General features: G+C 38.8%; 1 non-coding gene across 1 annotated transcript; it reads left to right on the top strand.

The window, feature by feature from the left end:
* Positions 1-222: 222 nt before the first annotated feature.
* On the top strand, positions 223-329 carry LOC122744787. The gene has a single exon (XR_006355132.1). It is a non-coding gene; the product is annotated as a U6 spliceosomal RNA (small nuclear RNA).
* The last annotated feature ends 18,930 nt before the right edge of the window (positions 330-19,259 follow it).

The raw sequence follows: 19,259 nt of genomic DNA, 5'->3' as shown, positions 1-19,259 counted from the left end.
TGTGGGTAGGATAACCTAGCATCCTGACTTGTAAGTTATCCATTAACTGGGCTCTAACTCCCTTTTGGAGCTAATATCTGAATTAAAGCTTGGGTCTTAGATTTTTCTATTAACCCCTTTTTGCATCCTACATCAAGATTGGTTGCTGTCTTGTGGAAGGGGGAGGAAAGGAAGGGAGGGAGAACAATTTGGAACTCAAAATCTTATGAAAATGAATGTTGAGTGCTCGCTTTGGCAGCACATATACGAAAATTGGAACGATACAGAGAAGATTAGCATGGCCCCTGCACAAGGATGACATGCAAATTCCTGAAGCGTTCCATAGTTTTACTATTTCTTTTGTTTTTGATGCTATTGGTTTTCTGACTTGAGGTTTTTCCTTTGTGCTCTGATCCTTCTCGTATAACATGACTAATGAAGAAATATGTTTAATGTTATTATGTATATATAACCTATATCAGATTGCCTGATGTCTAGGGGAGGGGGGGAGGGAGGGGAGGGAGGAAGAAAAATTTGAAATTGGAAATCTTATATAAACAAATGTTGAAAACTATTTCTACATGTAACTGGAAAATAATAAAATACTTTTATTTAAAAAGAAAGAAAGAAAGAAAGAAAGAAAAGAAAGAAAGAAAATGAATGTTGAAAACTGTGAGAACCAGAGCGCCACCCTGAGGAAAAAGCATGTGATTACATTTCTTCATAGAAATGCCTGTAAGTCATGTCAATCATTGCTACCAGCCAATCAGCTTGGAGCTGTGTGTGTAGGGACCAGGCCTGGGCAGGCCTTCATTTCAAGAGAATGGGGGATCATAGTTTTCCAGGAGATTACGCTTTTCCATTGGAGGTGGTGAGAGGAGTGGCTGCAGGTACAGGTAGCGAGGGTCTTTTATTTCTTTCTCCACGTGTTCTCTTTACTAACCCCTAATATACTTTTTAAATACTTAATGCCCAAAGATTGGTGCTATACGTTTCTAATTTAAGGTGACCACTCATTAGATTTTTAACCATCACACTACCCTTACATGTAACTGGAAAAAATAAAATAAATGTTTCTTGCATTGAAAAAAATAGATTTACACATCCCATCCCAATTCTTTTGTTGTTTGTTGTTAAACATTTAAAAGCCAAATCATTTGTGTAATAGTAAATTTAGGGATGAAAAATCATCTACTTAACATAGGTACTAGTTATATCAAGATGAGATAGATGTGATTTTTCTGTCCTCTTATTGTTACCAGTGTGAGATTATAGTCAATACTTATCTACAATATGTGATCCTTGAGAAGTGAATTCACCTAAAACACTGATTATTGGAACTTACTATTTAAGACATTATGGGATTGTTAACTGATATTATTCTGAGTCTGACTCTAGGTATGATCATCAACGAATGCTATTGAGCTAATGAGCCATAATGCCAGTAACCCTATGGGGGTTTACATACATAAATTGCAGGTGGAGTTCTCATGGGAAAGTCTGAGAGAATGACTATTGGCAAAAGCTGAGGTAGGATTCTCCTGACTTAATTTCTCCAACATGACATTTCTTGGAATGGAAAATATGCCCCTGGTTGACTTTGGGTTTGGCTCAATACAATTTGCCTGGAATTATCATGAAGTTAGGGAGAAATTTATTTAATGCCCTTATGCTTTTATGGTATCATGTCAGATGTCATTTGATGAACACAATATTGGATCCTTATCTCTTAGGTTAATGCTGAACTACATCTGTTTGTGGTGATATACAGGTATAACAGGCATGAAATTTTGATCCTTTCTCCAATCTAACAATTAAGTATTTAGTATTGATATCTAGTTATATATTTTTGTGTAAGGTCTTTTAATTTCTCATAATGGTATGGGGATAATTGATACAAAGATTTTTGAAACCAAGATATGATTTTATTATTTAGTTAATATCACAATTGTCTCAGTTTTGTGTTAAGGAAAGGAATATCAGCATAGCTTGTAGTCTAGTCTATCTTGTCTTAAAGAGACATTTTCTTTTGTTAGGGGTTATTCATTTGAACATGGCTAGAAGTTGAAAATGTTTCTATGACTTACTTGATATATACTGTTGTAAAATTAATTACTCAATCTATTTTGTATATCATTTCTGAACCTTTTGTTACAACTTAAGTTAATCTGGCAATTTATATGTAATTCATTTTTGTATTGGAATCCATCTTCTTGTAAAAAGGATTTTGAGATTCCTTAGTGGAATCTCATCCTCCTAATGGGTGATTGAATGATGACAAATGAAAAATTGGGTTCCAATTTTCTGTTTGTATATGAATTTCATATATATATATATATCAACCTAACAACTGGACAGCATAAAATTGTAAAAAGCCTCTGGTCTAGAAGTTTCCAAATTTCATTCTCTAATGATACAGACATAAGGTTTTATTTTCATTATCTGACCTGGTTATTGGCAAAGTAATTTAAAGTTGTGTTAAGACCAATTTTATAGGAGATTTTTAAGGAAGAGGATCTCTACAAATAACCTGCATCTAAGAATACAGTGAGCTGTATTCGGCTCTGAGAACATACCTGGAATAGAGAGCTGCATCAGATGGTATTCCAAAAATCAGACAACTGTATGAGATGGGACTTCTGAGACTTAAATGGACACTTTTTCATTGTTTACTTTTTCCTTTGTATATATTATCTATAAGGTCTACTGCACCTTAGGGGGGTTGCAAAGGCACCCTTTGGTTTTGTTAATGCATCACTCAATTTCTTGCCTTTTCCCCTTCACAGTGTTACTCATCATAAGTCCCATAGTTAAGAGCCCTTGATGAAGTGTTTGTAATGTCAGTTAGTGATGCATTGAGAGGTCCATGTCCTTCAAAGAATCAAATGGGGGATTGTGAGAAATAATTATTAATAATTGATATCTTGGGATGGTTAGTGCTCTACCCTTCTTTCTAAATCCTTCGGATTTTTTTCTGATGAGATTTAGCCTGTACTAATCCATACCTGGATAGCTCTGATCAGCTTGGGTGGGTTTTCCATTCTTTCTCTGATGTCTTTTTTTAAAATTTGAGTGACCTAAGTCACAGTCATTTTAACATAACACATGTCCAATCATGTCAACCAATTAGATGCAATTAGGGGTCTTTGGCCTTAGAGACACATTCATTGACCATCCTTTTATTAATAATCCACTGGCTTATTAACAAAATTATTATATTACTCAGAAACTATGTCTCTCATATTTTAAATCATCACAGTAGGTTAAGGAAAAGGAGGGCAAGGTAGCAGGTAGAAGTAAAGCTGAAGAGTGAGAGAGTATAGTAGGGTAAATAGGGAGAAAAGGATACTGAGACAGGAGGAAAATACACAAGTTATTATAGCTTAGAATGTGAATGGAATGAATTTACCATAAAATGGAAATGGATAGCAGATTCAAAATTTGGATTCAACAATATATAGTTTTCAGGAAACATAGTAAAAATGAAGGATACACAGAAAGATAAAATAAAGGGCAGGAGTAAGAGTTTTTATGTTTGTTTTTTTTAAAGCAGGAGTAGTACTCATGACCTCAAAGTGAAAGCTAAAATAGACTTAATCAAAAGAGAAAATAGGGAAACCACAGTAATATTATTCAATATTGCTTTAGACCTTTTAAAATAACTCAATAATATATAATATCTGAGAGTATACTTGCCAAAACAAATATAGCAATTAGGGGCAGCTAGGTAGCAAACCATGGGTCCTGGATTCAGGAGGACCTGAGTTCAAATCTGGTCTCAGACATTTGTGTGACCCTGGGCAAGTCACTTAACCCTTATTGCCCCGCAAAAACAAACAAATATAGCAACTATATGACCATAAACATAAAAAACCTTTTTTATACAAATAAGATCAGATCTAAGTACTTGGAGTAATATTGACAATTTGACCTAACTAACTAATCTATTCAATGCCATTCCAATTAAATTACTAAAGAATTTTCTTACTGAGTTAGGAAAAATGATAGCAAAGATTATTTGGAAGAACAAAAGGCCAGGAACTTCAGAGAAACCAGGGAAAAAAGATGTAAAGGAAAGAGATTCAGCAGCATCAGACCTTAAGCTATATTATAAGATGAGAGCATTGTTGAAGTATAAAATGGATAATTGATTATTTTAAATTAAAATTTTCTTGTATAAATAAAACCAATGTACCTAAGAATAGAAGGAATGCAGAAAATTGGGGGGGGGGAACATTCATACACAACCCCTCATACACAACCCTCATATAGAATGTGATTGCATTGGAATAATTCTGTGGTGGATTTTGAAAAACATGGAAAGACTTCATAGGTCTAAACCTATGAAGGAAGATGCTATCCACCTTCAGAGAGAGAGATTACAAGTAGAAATGCATAGTATGATCTTACATATATGTGTATTAATGTATATATTATATGCATACATATCTATATATAAGTATAGCCTTCTTGAGGAGAGGAGAAAAAAAGTAAAAAGTGCACAACAACAACAAAAAAAAAACAAAAACAAAAGAAAACCTACATGGAAGCAAAAAAAAAAAAAAGCTGGGTATCTTTGAAAACAATGTAGTATTTATTGTGTAGGTTTTTCTTGAAATGGAAATTTATTGTTTTATATTAAATCCTCTCATGTTCTGCTGTGTACATGGTAATGTTTTTCCCCTTTTCTCATCTTGTATTTAAGTTTTAAATGAATAAAAAAATTTACCAAAAAAGAATGTTAAAATACTTACTAGCTGTGTGACCCTGGGCAAGTCACTTAACCCCAATTGCCTCACCAAAAAAAAAAAATTTAAAATTGTCTCTACATGTAATTGGAAAAAAAAATACTATTTAGAAGTTTAAAAAAAAAGGTTTCAGCTAAAGCAATTCACAAGATCAATCTGTATCAGGGGAGGGAGTACCCACATGTAAGAAACAAATAACCTTTCAAATGATCAAACTAGCCATATTTGGATGCAAAAAATAAAAGTAATTCCCCCCTCCCAAGAAACTTTTTGGTCTTGTGAAGCAGATTATGAGATTTAGAAGATAAGGAGAGGAGTTAGTAGAGGCACTGAGTTGTAAACATCTTTCTCAAGTTGTTTAGGTGTGAAGGGAGAAACAGATATAGGACAACAGCTAAAAGGAATGGTATGATCAAGTGATTATTTTGCTTTTTGTTTATTTAGGATAAGGAAGACGTAGGTGTGTTTTTAGGTAGCAGGAATGAAGCCACTAGATAGTGGGATATTTAAGGAGAGAGAGAGAGAGAGAGAGAGAGAGAGAGAGAGAGAGAGAGAGAGAGAGAGAGAGAGAGAGAGAGAGAGAGAGAGAGAGAGAGAGAACGAGCTACAGAGAGAGCGAGCTACAGAGAGAGACAGAGAGAGAGAGCCAGAAGTGGTGACAATCTTTTGGAGAAGATAGGAGGGGATGGGATCAAGGGTGCATGTAGAGGATGAAATCTTTATCTGAAACAAGACTGTAGAAGATGGGGTGGGGGAAAATGTCCAAGTGGTGTGAAAAGAGGAGGAGGAGAGAGAGGGGAGTTTATGGCAAGTGTCCTCAATTGTTTTGGTGATTACGTGGGGAGTAAGTCAGATTATACTGCACTGAAGGGAAAAATAGGGTTCTAAGGCTTCTCAGGGTCTCAGAAGAGGCTTGGACTTGGATAAGCTGCTACCATGAGGTTGGCCCTTCTCTGTAAAAATACTGTAAAATCAGTATCTATTGACTTGGCAGGGAACTTGGGAAGACGTCAGAAATTTCTGTTCTCGAATGCTGTGGGAAGCTAAGTGTATCTGCCAGTACTAAGCTTGACTTGATCTAGCCTCCCTTCAATTTTCTCTGCTCCCCTCACCATCGTCCCCCCCCTCCCCCCCCTCTCCCCCTCTCCCCCCTCCTGGCCACCCAAGTTTCTGATAATTTGGTGCTTTGGGATTTGAACCCGGCAGGAAGGAGAGAGATGTAGTGCCTCAAATAATTTCTCACTTCCTGGAGACAGAGATAAACAAACATACAAGAAGGAGCCAGTGGTTTTTAATGTTCTTTATTCCCCCAGTACTGTTTGCCACAGTCTTTCTCCTGTATTAAAGTATAAATTTCAATAACCCAGTAACAAGGTCTAGGTTCAAATTCTTCCTCTTATGTTCACTTCTTATACGATCTGAGGTAAACCAAATGGTAGGCCTCTGATTCCTCATCCAAACAGACTAGATGGACTGAAGTCCAGTGGTGTGTTTAACAATCAGTTCTCTGAAAAAACAAAAATACAAGGGGGCAGCTAGGTGGTGCAGTGGATAAAGCACCGGCCCTGGATTCAGGAGGACCTGAGTTCAAATCAGACCTCAGACACTTGACATTTACTGGCTGTGTGACCCTGGGCAAGTCACCTAACCCTGTTGCCCCACAAAACAACAACAAAAAACAATCGGTTCTCTGCAGGTGGGGGAGGGGGGGAAAGATGTACATACAATATACTTTTAAATTTAATCTGCATGACCAACATTTTCTCCTAAATAAATAAAGCCCTGATTTGTAGCATATCCTGATTTCTGAAACGAAAATGCTCACAATGAAAATTTAATAATTGGCTCAGAACTAGTAGGAGCCAATTTCAGCATCCCTTTGCAATTACCTTCTTGTTCTTAATTATACCCATCTTTGAGAAGGGGCTTTCTTATGGGCAGTGTCCAAGTCTCATTTCTTCATTCAGTAGTTATTGATTAAGTGCCTACTACGTGCCAGACATTGTGCTAGATGCTAGGATTAGAAAGACGAAAATGAAACAGTCTCTGCCTTAAAGTGGTTTGCATTCTATGTGTGTGTGTGATATGTGTGTTTTGGAAGAAGTCTGTAAACAATTATATAGGAAAAATATATGTATCAAGAGCTGCTACCATTAAGGAACCTGATCTCTCACTAGAATTGTTTGAACAGGATTGACTCTTGGGGATGCCTGGCCCTAAAGAAAGACCTTGGGGGGGGGGCGGGCAGCTAGGTGGCACAGTGGATAGAGCACTGGCCCTGAATTCAGGAGGACCTGAGTTCAAATTTGGCCTCAGACACTTGACACTTACTAGCTGTGTGACCCTGGGCAAGTCACTTAACCCTCATTACCTCACAAAAAAAAAAAGAAAGAAAGAAAGAAAGAAAGACCTTGGGATTTTTTTTCTTGTTACGTCTTGCTCTTTATGTTCCCTGCCCTTGTCCTGTCTCTCTCCATTTCCTCAGTCCCAGAGAACATTTAAGGCTTAGTTATGGCTCATGTCTAGAATCTCCCAAAAGAGATTATTAGCTTCCCTTTCAGTGAACAAAGTAGATCAGGAAGACAGATATTTATTTCCTCCATTACAAAAGAAAGACTTAAAACACAAAGGACTCATAAGGGTACTGTTCTAGTCTGGTTCTGACTCAGGCCAGCCCCTGGGTAGTTTAGGCTTTATATTGGAATAAAATGAGACACTGTAAGAACAAGAGGAGAAGGGTATTCAACAAGGAAAAGTCTTACTAGCAACTCCCATCTAGATCTATCAGCCAAACCTCTGAGAACCCCCAACCCCCAGAAAAATAAAATAAAAATAAAGCATGGCTGCTTTTTACTTAGGAAATGAGGAAATGACATTAATCAGAGCCCTTAGTCCCCTGGGCAAACTAAGACTTGAGAAATGTCTTAATACTTTTTTTTTTTAAGTGAGGCAATTGGGGTTAAGTGACTTGCCCAGGGTCACACAGCTAGTGTTAAGTGTCTGAGGCCGGATTTGAACTCAGGTACTCCTGAATCCAGGGCCGCTGCTTTACCACTGCACCATCTAGCTAACCCTGTCTTAATACTTTTAAAGGAAAAAATAGTCTATTCTTCATGGGAAGGGTTAAGATATTATTGCTACAACAGCTAATTCACAATGCAAGTATGGAAGTCTTTTTCTCCCTTTCTAGAATCCTTACGTTAAGTTGTTCCTTTGAATTACAGCTCTTTGTTGGGTTCCAGTGGTCAGGTAGAGTGCTGATGCTGCCTTTCTTCTATGTGTCTACTGTCCCAGCAATACTCTTATCACTAAATCTTCCTATCTTTAGTAGTTCAAAAGAACCTCCTCTTGTGGCATGGAAGGGGGGGGGGGGGGCGGGCAGAAGAGAGAGAACAGAGACTTCCTTCTTTCCTCCTCCCCAGTGAATTCCCTCTCAAGGATTTGGCTGGAGCTGCTTCACCACTAAGCTGTCCTGATATTAGAATACTGGATTCTAGACAGGCTTTCTATTTTACCTAAGCCCCTTAGGGCTGAATGACTCTCTTCAACCAGTTCCGATATACATCTCATTTATTTCAAAGACTAGAAGGATGTCATTCCTAAATTGGGTACTTTTCCAACACCAAGCTTAGGCCTTTGATTAATTAATGGATTCAATACAGGTGTCTAGTGATTGATTGATTCAATAAAGAGGCATTCTTACCTGATAATAGTATATGAGTGAGCATTAGGTATCTTGTTAAGTTAAATTAATTGGGTTTGGGAGTATTTGCTTCATTCTGGGTTTGTTTTTTTTCCAGGAAGTCTACTACTTGGGTGTTTGCCACCTTCTGTTTGAAGTAATTTGTTCTCCTTTCAGTATTTTCCTCTTAGACTCTCATGTCATTTGTGATTTCCTTTTTTGATCTTTTACTTCATTTTTTTCCAGTCATTCTTATGGTCCTTGTGTTTTTTTCCTCTGAGATTCTGCTTGTACTTGTGGTTTTGTTTCTTTGGCTTTTCTTAAACCATATGATTTCTTCATTTTGTTGTGTTTTCTTCTCATCTCATCTCAGTTCTTGGTTGGGATTTCATGTTAGAGTCAATCTTCTCTGACATTCTTGAATGGGGTAGTAGGCCTTAGTCTAGATGCCACTGTCACTATTGATCTAGATGAAGTGACCTCACCTTCTTCTTTAGTCCATGTCTTCCATCTCAGTCTCCTGGTGGTCCATTTTAGCTTCTGGCCATGAAACAGAGTCTTTTTCTCTTTGCAATATCCTCAATGGAAAGTTAGTTCTATGCCATACTGTGGCTCTGACAAGCCCCTGCAGGCTTGTCACACTAACTTCAGCTTTTTTGCACATATCCCCTGGCACTGGTGCCCAGGCACTGAGTTGGTCTTGTCTCCTGCTGTGACTCTGGTGCTCTGAAGAGTGTAAGACTAGTCTTCTCTCCACTTCTTTTCTGACATATGAGGAGGGTTGGGACCTGTCCTACTGTCTCCTATTATTGGAACTGCTGCTGGCTTGATAACCCTGTGTTTAGAGATTCTGTCTGGCTTCAGGTCCATCCATGTAAAGCTTACACTAGTTTCCTTGACTTAGCTCATCTACATAGCCAGGCTTCTGTGTCATTACTTGAGTTCATACTGCCTTCCATGGTGCAGCTCCTTTCCCTGTCTCTAGCAACTCTAGATTCATTTACTAGGCTGGCTTTCCACATGTTCCCCCCCACCCCACCCAACAGTCACCTTTTAGTCATCTTTTTGGATGGAACAGCCGGTTTCCATTTATTTCCAGTTTGCTTTAATATTGGTCCTACTGGTATTCCTTTCAGATATTTTCTGGGGTGTATGCAGGAAAACTGGGCTTCTTTATGACCATCTTTATCAGAAGTCTGAAACCTCTTCTTTTAAGCTTGAAATAAAAGAAGGGAGAGTAGTGGATGATTTTGAAATGATTTGGTATGTAGAGTGAGGGAGAGTATGGAGAAGTAACACGGTGGAGGAATCCAGAATTGGGACTTGGAAAGGGATGAGTGGCAATAGGTCAAAGGGCAAGGGACTCAAGAGTAGAGGATGATGAAAGTTGAACTGGTTAATTATAAGGTCAAGATAGGGTAGGAAAGCAGGGGTGATGGCCTTTGAAAGCAGGCCAGATGGAGTGACTAGAGATTGTGAGGAGGATGGAGAAAAGATTTAGGAAGAACAAAGCACAGGGGGAGGTGGAAAGATAGAGAAATTTCAGAATTATGAGTTGCAGGGATAAAAATATGTGTGGACAATGATGAGAATTTCTGTATGCAGCCTTAATGGTGTGAAAGTTCAGATAATGATGAATTGGGAAGCAAGGTAATTTGAGGGATATTAACATATAAGTTTATAAAAACAGGGACTGGAGAAAAGAACATGGTGAGACAAGTATCTTCTCAGACCCCAGTCTTCTAAAGACAAAGCTATGTCTCTTTTAGACCAGGTTTTCTAAAAGCAGGGCCATATGAGCCTACCAAGGCTGAGGGATGAGAGCCTAGATTTCCTTACCAAGTTAGCTGAAAAACTTAAAAAAAATACATTACTAGGGCAGCTAGATGGCTCAGTGGATAAAGCACTGGCCCTGGATTCAGGAGTACCTGAGTTCAAATCCGGCCTCAGACACTTAACACTTACCAGCTGTGTGACTCTGGGCAAGTCATTTAACCCCAATTGCCTCACCAAAAAAAACCCCAAAAAACATTACGATGTGGTAATGATCTCCTCACCACTGGAGATGTCCAAACAAGAACCAGTGAGGCTGTGAACTAGGTTCCTCTGCTGAAGAGAGTTTTTTTGGATCTGAGAATCTTGTGTTCTGTGATCATGCTGGTAGAAAAATCATGCTGGATTTCTCTTCCCACCCTTCTGAGTAAACCAGGGGGGTGGTTAAATCAAGGAACCCAGCCTGGTAGGGATGGGGGTGGGGAGACCAGAGAGGGGACCCTGGGGATGGAATAGCAGAAAATAGGCCTTGGGAAATATTAAGGACTCTGCTTAATAATGACTCAGAAATACCTCTGGGGAAAAGGGAAAAATGAAAAGTATGAAGGGGGAAACTGAAAGGAGGTGCCAAATGGGGAGGGGGAAGTGGAAAGGAACAGATCAAACTAGAGGTCAGTCTTTGTAAGGAGATTGCTTTCCACTTCTCTTTCTAGACTAGTTCCTCCCCTGCAGTCCTCGTTCAAAATTTCCTTTCTGTGAAGTCCCTTTCCTGGTGTCAGATAGTCTCAAACAGGAGAATTCCTAACCTATCCAGGGCCATGGCCAAGACCTGCAGCCCTCTCCCCTTCTTCCATAGTCTTTCAACACAGTGTAGGAATTCAGGGATAGCTGCAGGGGGGGTACACAGATGGTATGTATAGGAACACAGGTTGATAAGTAAAGATATATTCAGGGAAACATAAATTACATAGGTATAGAAGTTGTTGGCCTCTTCCGAGGCTTTCTCCTACAGCTTTTTTTTTTTTTTTCCAGCCAGAGCCATGGATGGAGACTAAGAAAAAATGTGGTTAAAAAGCATCCCTCACCCAGGCATTGGTGAAACAATTATAGTCACAGATTGAGGGTGGGGTGAGGATGAAGATTAGCGGGCATGAGGAGGCTGCAATAGTGACACCAACTAAGTTACATAATATATACAGACCCAAAAGTCTGAGATTTTTTGGTTTTGTTTTTTTTTAACTTTTCTTTTAGACCCACTACCCGATTTCTTTAATTTGTCTACCACCTTTGGATCTTGGGACTCAGGAGATGATGGGTAAAGTTGGAACTTTGTCCTGAAATATGTCTCTTTGTGTAAGGGTCAGCACTAGTATGTGTGAGGAATTGGGTAGTTGGTAGCTATGACTACAGAAACAACATTGGCAAACACTGATGGAAGGGAGGAGTAGTAGCAGCTCTGGATTGTGCAGAGTCACTTCCTACTCTTTTCTCCCTGCAGCAGACAGGGTGGGGTAGGGGGGGTGGGGTAGGGTAAAGTCCAAGTCCAAGTCCAAGTTGAGGATGGGACTGCTGGACTAGACTTATGGGTGTTATCTATGTCTCAGTTCTTTCTAGCAGCTGCTCTAATTACTTTTATTTTATTTTAATTTAGTCTGGTCCTGTGATTTTCTTCTATAGAGGCAAGACAACTAGCATAGAATAGGCACTTAAATAGCTACTTGTTGAAAGATGAATAAATCTGACCCTTTTTCACATTGCCTGTAGGGGCAGGAAGAAAGGTAGTGGGGTGGAAGTGAAAGCTTCAGTCATTAACAAATAATTCCCTTCACTTTCCCCAACTCCAGTCTGGATTCCTAGGTTCCCCTTCACTCCAAAGTTCATAGGGACCTAGAACCAAAGTCTCTCCTGCTTCAAGAGAGATTCCTGGTTCCTCTGGCTTCCTCAGTACTGAATTTACTTTTTTTTTTGGGGGGGGGCAATGAAGGTTAAGTGACTTGCCTGGGGTTGATTTCATGCTGCTTGATGGGCCACCTACCATTTTGAAGGGTATATAAACTATGAGTCCACCATCATGATTGTCTTTGTCTAAGAGAGACAGCCAAATGACCATCCTTTTATTAATAACCTTCGGGCCTTATCAATAAAATTATTAAATTGCCCATAAACTATGTCTTCTGGCCTCAGAAGACATTTACTAGCTATGTGACACTGGGAAGTCACTTTGCCTCAGTTTCCTTATCTGTAAGATGAGCTGGAGAAAAAATGGCAAATCAGTTCAATATCTTTGTCAAGAAAACCCCAAATGGGGGGCAGCCAAGTGGCACAGTGGATAAAGCACTGGCCCTGGATTCAGGAGGACCTGAGTTCAAATCTGGCCTCAGACACTTGACACTTACTAGCTGTGTGACCCTGGGCAAGTCACTTAACCCTCATTGCCCCACCAAAACAAAAAAACAAACAAGAAAACCCCAAATGAGGTCAAGAAGAGTCAGACATGACTGAAAAATGACTGAACAAGAACAATAAAAAAATGTGCCACACTGTTCTCAGAACAGAAAATACAACAAAGAAAAAAATATATATAATTGCTTCACTCAAGAAGCTCACATTCCGATGGAGGAGATGAATAATTATGTATATATAAGATATACAATGGAAATAGAAGGTAATTTCAAAAGAAATTAGTAGATACTATGATACTATGTTTATGAACCTAGGTAACTGGGAGGGTGGTAGTAGTGCCTTCAATAGTAATAGGCTAGTTTAGAAGAGAGGAGAGTTTGGAGAGGAAATATAACGAGTACTGTTTTAGATGAGGTTGAGATATCTTTGGGATGTTAAGTTTAAGATAGGCAGTCAGTGATGCAGATCTGGAAGTCAGGAAAGAGGTTAGGGCTAGCTAGATACATATGAGGTCTCTAAGTAAGACAGTATAGAGGGAAAAAAGAAGATTGCCTGAGTCAGATCCAAGGGGAACATCTACTGTTAGGTGTGACTTGGATGAAGATACAGCAAAGGAGACTGAGAAGGAACCATCAGAAGGAAAACCAGTAAGAACATTGTCAGGAAACTCTAAAGAGGAGAGAGTATTTTGGAAAAGAGCATGATTGACAAGGTCAACGGCTGCAGAGAAGTCAAGAAGGAGGCAGACTGATAAAAGTCCATTAGATTTCACAATTAAGAGATCACTGGTAACTTTGGAAAGAAATTTCAGTTGAATGACAAGGGCTTAGGAGAGAGTGAGAAGAGTGGAAGCACAGATTGTAGGCAGCTTTCTCAAGGAGGTTAGTTACCAAAAAAAGAAGAGATACAGATTGATAACTATTTGGGATGGTAAGATTAAGTGGGGGATTTTTAAGAATGGGGGAGACATAAGCATGTTTGTAAGCAGCAGAAATATAGCCAGTAGATAAGAATAGTTTGAAGATTAGTGAGAAAGTGGTGTGTGTCAAGGTGTTTGCTTTGGTAATGAGAAGGGTATTATTGCATGTATTGCAGGAGTGAAGGAAGAGATATTGAGAAAAGCCATTTGAGTTATATAAGTTAAGGAAGAAAAGAGAAGAGTGAACTCCTGGCAAATGGACTCATTTTTTTTTTCAATGAAGGTCCTCAGACAAAGTCCTCAGATAAGAGGATGTCTTACATATAGCTAAGTAAGTGACAGCAAAAATGGAAACCCAGGGCTCTTTCAACTAGGAAGTTGGAAAGACTTTAAGTGAGACTCTAGCCTGTGTCACCCAGGGACTAGCTTTATAGAAGCAGAGAAGTTCATTATTAGAGGGTTAGCCACAAGGATATAACATAGTGTGGTTGCTGAAGTAGGGATGGATTTAATTGATCAGATTGATCATGAGACATCCCAAAGAATTACAAGACTCAGTGACTCAGTTTCCCAAGTTTTATTAGAATACTGTGAAGCCACAGGGAGAAGCACCCAAAGGAATAAGGTGTCTCCAATAGGGAGAGAAAAAATGGTTATATTTATGGTGAGGAAAAGTAGGTTATCTCCTCATTATCTTAATCTCCTCCTTAGGGAGATTCCTATCCTAATTTTGACATTCTGGGATCCTAAGATATCCTCCATGGCAGGTCCCATTTTCCCTAGGGGTGTGTTTTGGGGGTTTAAACATCATAAAGTGAACCTAAGGACACATTTAGTCCGTCTGCACATGTTGATAAAAACATGTTTAAATTTGTCAGACCCCAAGGGTCTCTCTGTTTAGGATATCTCTTTACTTTAAGATCTGGTTTCTAGGTGCAGTTTCTGTTTCCTGTCATCTAAGAATATTAATGGCTATTAATGGTTAATGCTCCCTGGTTACCTTCCCTAAGCTTCTGTTGATATTGTTGGTTGATAGGAACTTGAACCCTCTTAGTTACAGTTAGTTTAGTTAGTTTAGCTACTATTAATGAAGTCTTAGGTTATCCGTTAACCCTTTTAGCTTCAGTTGACAGATTCTGCTAATCCCTTTTAGCCTCTTCCATCAGTTGCAACAACTAATGAAATGGTCTTAAGGCACAGAGTGTGTACAGAAGCAGAGAAGTTCATTACTAGAGGGGTAACCACATAATATGGTTGTTGAAGTAGGGATGGATTTAATTGATCAGATTGATCATGAGGCATCCCAAAGAATTACAAGACTCAGTGACTCAGTTTCCCAAGTTGTGTTGGGGTATAATTCACCTATCCTGAAGAAACCCCAAGTTCTTGAAGAAGTGAAACTATAATGACAAAATTCTTTTTTTTTTTTTAGTGAGGCAATTGGGGTTAAGTGACTTGCCCAGGGTCACACAGCTAGTAAGTGTTAAGTGTCTGAGGCCGGATTTGAACTCAGGTACTCCTGACTCCAGGACCAGTGTTTTATCTAACTGCCCCAATTCTGGACATTCTTAAGGGAGGTGGAATGGATAAAAGTATCTGAGTTATGTCTGATGGTGGGAAAAGTCAAGAGGGTGAATTAGGGGTAGACACTCCATTAAACTCTCCCAACATTGCCCTCCAAACAACTTTAAAATAATGCCCCAACTCAATTAAAAAAAAAGTAATAAACATTTTTATTTAAAGTTTTGAGTTCAAATTCTATTCTCCTCCCTCTCCTGAGGTGGTAAGCAATCAGATATAGGTTATATATATGCAATTATGTAAAACATTGACACATTAGTCACTTTGTACAAGAAAACCTGAATAAAAGAGAAAAAATGAAAGAAAGTGAAAAATAGCATGCTTCAGTCTGTATTTAATCAATATAAGCTCTTTCTCTGGAGGTGGATAGTATGTGTCATCATTAGTGCTTTGGGATTATCTTATTTATTTTTTTAATTAAATTTTTTATTTATTTAGAATTTTCCCCAAGTTACATGTAAAAACAAGTTTTCACATTGATTTTTTAAAACTTTGTGTTCTAAATTCTCTTCCTCCCTCCTTCCTTACCCTTTCTTAAGAACTCAAGCAGTTCAATATAAGTTATACATGTGCAGTCATGCAAAACATTTCCACATTAGAACCAACAAAAAAATTATACTTCAATCTGTATTCAGATAGCAGCAGTTCTTTCTCTGTAGGTGAATTGCATTTTTTATAAGTGCTTCTGATAGCATCCTGCTCATCATTTCTTACAGCACAATAATGTTCCATCCAAATCCACAATTTGTTCAGTCATTTCCCCAATTGATGGGCATCACCCCAATTTTGAATTCAACTTTTGTTTTTCAATCTCTTTTAGGGTACTTTGGGATTATCTTGGATCATTATATTGCTGAGAATCATTGTCATTCATAGTTCTTCATCAAACAATATTGCTGTCACCATGTACAACATTCTCCTGGTTCTGCTCACATATATTAGTTCACACAAGTCTTTCCAGACATTTCTGAAATCATCCTACTTGTCATTTCATTTAATTTCTTTTTCTTTTTTGTTGTGATGTATGTTTTAGTTTTAATTCAAAGTAATACTTGACATGTCATTCCTTATAACAATACTATTCCATCATAATCATATACCATAGCTTCCTAACTCAAATTTTGGATCAACAAAAAATTGGGGTGAGACATTTTTCATGCTTAAGAAAACTTAAAAGGTTGTCAGAAGTCTGTAACACTAGGGTGGAAGCCTGAGCCCTCACACATGACAGTGGCAAAAGCAGCTCCAGCAGCAGCAGCAGCAGCTTTGGGAGTTTTTAGCCCCAAAACAGTAGGGGAGTTCAATAACTGGTCAGAGATTGCAGGGGACTCTTTGCTGGCACTGGCACAGCTGGTATTGAATGGCAACTCTTGCCATACACAGTTCTGGGTCAGAGTTTCAGGGTGGAGAGGAATGCTGGTGGTCTGTTAGAAAGGCGCAGATGCCCTAGTCATAGTTCCAAAGCAAAGTACTAGCACTTTCAGCTGCAGGGGAGCAGGAGCCCTTGATGGGAAAAGACCAGAGTATAAACCAGGAGAGCAGTAACCATACCTCTCCAAGGATCACACCACCTTGGAAGCACCAAAAACTTGCAGATTCCAAGAACCAGCTCTGAAAACATCAGCACACATACACACACACACACACACACACACACACACACACACACACACACAAAGCCTAGGACACTGGCATCCTACCTCTATTTGTTTTTTTTTTTTTTTTTGTGGGGCAGTGGGGTTAAGTGACTTGCCCAGGGTCACATAGCTAGTAAGTGTCAAGTGTCTGAGGCCGGATTTGAACTCAGGTACTCCTGAATCCAGGGCTAGTGCTTTATCCACTGCGTCACCTAGCCACCCCTGTCCTACCTCTATTTGTGCACAGCCTTGTTGTTGTTTTTGTCCTTCATTCTTGATGAGCACTGTGACATTAGGGTCATGACTTGCAATGAATTGGATTTAAGTGAGGGAGGGCTGTGCAAGGTCACCAATCTCATTCTCCTCCAGAGTCATCTGAGACCAACAGCAAGATATACATAAAGATGACTGGAGATGGCCCTGGATTTTTAGGGCAATTGGGGTTATATGACTTGTCCAGTGACACACAAATAGTAAGTATCTGAGGTGAGATTTGAACTCAGTTCCTCCCACCTTCAGGGACAGTGCCCAGGGGCAGAGCCTAATTTTAACATAAAGTTGAAAATTAAGAAATAGGCTGGAAAAATGAGCAAACAACAACAAAAAAGAATTTGACCATAAAAAACTATTATGATGGCAAGGAAGGCCAAGATTCAGAAGAAGACAACAATGTGAAAACAGCTACCCCCCCCAAAAAAGTCTCAAAAAATGCTAATTAGATCCAATAAGAATTCCTGAAAGAGTTAAAAAAGAGATCAGTGGGAGGGGGAACATTAGGAAAAGAAATGAGAGTGATACGAGAAAATTATGAAAAGGGAATTAACAGGCACAAAAAACACTGAAGAAAATAACATCTTAAAAAACAGAGTTGGCCAAATGGTAAAAGAGGCACAAAAATCCACTGAAGAGAACTCCTTAAAAAACAGAATTGGCAAAATGGGGGGAGATGGGAAAAACTCAATGAAGAAAATAATTCCTTAAAAATTAGAATTGGGCAAGTGGAAGCTTTGAGACATGAAGAAACTATAAAGTAAAACCAAAAGAATGAAGAAATAGAAGAATATGGGAACTATATTATTTGAAAACAACTGACCTGAAAAATATATTGAGGAGAGATAATTTAAGAATTATTGGATTGGGGGCGGCTAGGTGGCGCAGTGGATAAAGCACTGGCCCTGGATTCAGGAGTTCCTGAGTTCAAATCCTTCCTCAGACACTTGACACTTACTTGCTGTGTGACCCTGGGCAAGTCATTTAACCCCCATTGCCCTGCAAAAAAAAAAAAAGAATTATTGGATTACCTGAAAGCCACTATTAAAAAAAAAACCCTAGAAATCATCTTTCAAGAAATTATCAAAGAAAACTGTCCTTCTATCTTAGATCCAGAAGGTAAAATAAAAATTGAAAGGATCCACCAATCGCCTCCTGAAAGAAATCCCAAAATGAAAACTCCCAGAAATATAATAGCCAAATTCCAGAATTTGAAGATCAAAGAAAAATACTTCAGGCAGCCAGAAATAATTCAAATATCATGGAGCCACAGTCAGGATCACAGATTTAGTGGCTTCTGTGTTAAAGGAGTGGAGGGCTTGGAATATGAAAATCTGGAAGGCAAAGGAACTAGGATTACAACCAATAATCACCTACCCAGAAAAATAATCCTTCAGAGGGAAAAATGGATATTTAATAACATAAAGGACTTTCAAGTATTCCTGATGAAAAGACCAATGCTTAATAGAAAATTTGACATTCAAACACAAGACTGAAGAGATGCATAAAAAAGTAAACATGAAAGAGTAATAAAGGACTCAATAAAATTAAACTGTGGGGAGATGATACATGTAAATCCTAAAAACTTTATCATTATTAGGGCAGTTAAAAGGAGTCTACATAGAAGGAGGGCATGGGTGTGAGTAGATTATGTTGGAATGATCTAAAAAAAATGAAGGGGTGAGAAAGAGAAATATACTGGGTGAAGGGGAGAGGGGGAAGTAGAAGGGGGCAAATTTTCTCACATGAAAGAGTCATACAAGGAGAGCTTTTACAATGAAGGGGAAAATGGAGGGGGTGGTAGGCAATGCTTGAATCTCACTCATCAAATTAGTTCAAAAAGGAAGGAATATATATATACACTCAGTTGTGTACAGAAATATAACTTACTCAATAGGGAAATAGGAGGGGAAAGGGATAAGAGAAAGTCGGGGAATGATAAAATAGACTGGTTTGAATCCTGACTGTGCCACTTCAACTTGGACGACCTAGAGCAAGTTACTTAAACCCTGGAGGCTTTGCTTTCATCACTGGTAAAATGAGGTGTTGGACTCGATGGATCCAAAAGTTAATTTATAGTTTGAAATCTATGCTCCTATGATTCTGTGAACAGAAATGGGCGAGGGATAGGGCGATATGTATTAGAAGAAGAGTAGGGATGAAATGGCCAGATTGGGGGAAGGGAAACCTAGAAAGGGAAATACTGCTGCAGGGTTGGGTGGGGCGCGGTCACCGTAGCTGGGTGGGGGAAGGGTGGAGGCGGGGAA

The sequence above is a fragment of the Dromiciops gliroides genome, chromosome 2, assembly GCF_019393635.1.
Source record: "Dromiciops gliroides isolate mDroGli1 chromosome 2, mDroGli1.pri, whole genome shotgun sequence".
In the NCBI taxonomy this organism is placed as follows: Eukaryota; Metazoa; Chordata; class Mammalia; order Microbiotheria; family Microbiotheriidae; genus Dromiciops; species Dromiciops gliroides.
Note: the sequence above shows the minus strand (reverse complement) of the source record. Positions and strands in the feature narration are given on the sequence as shown.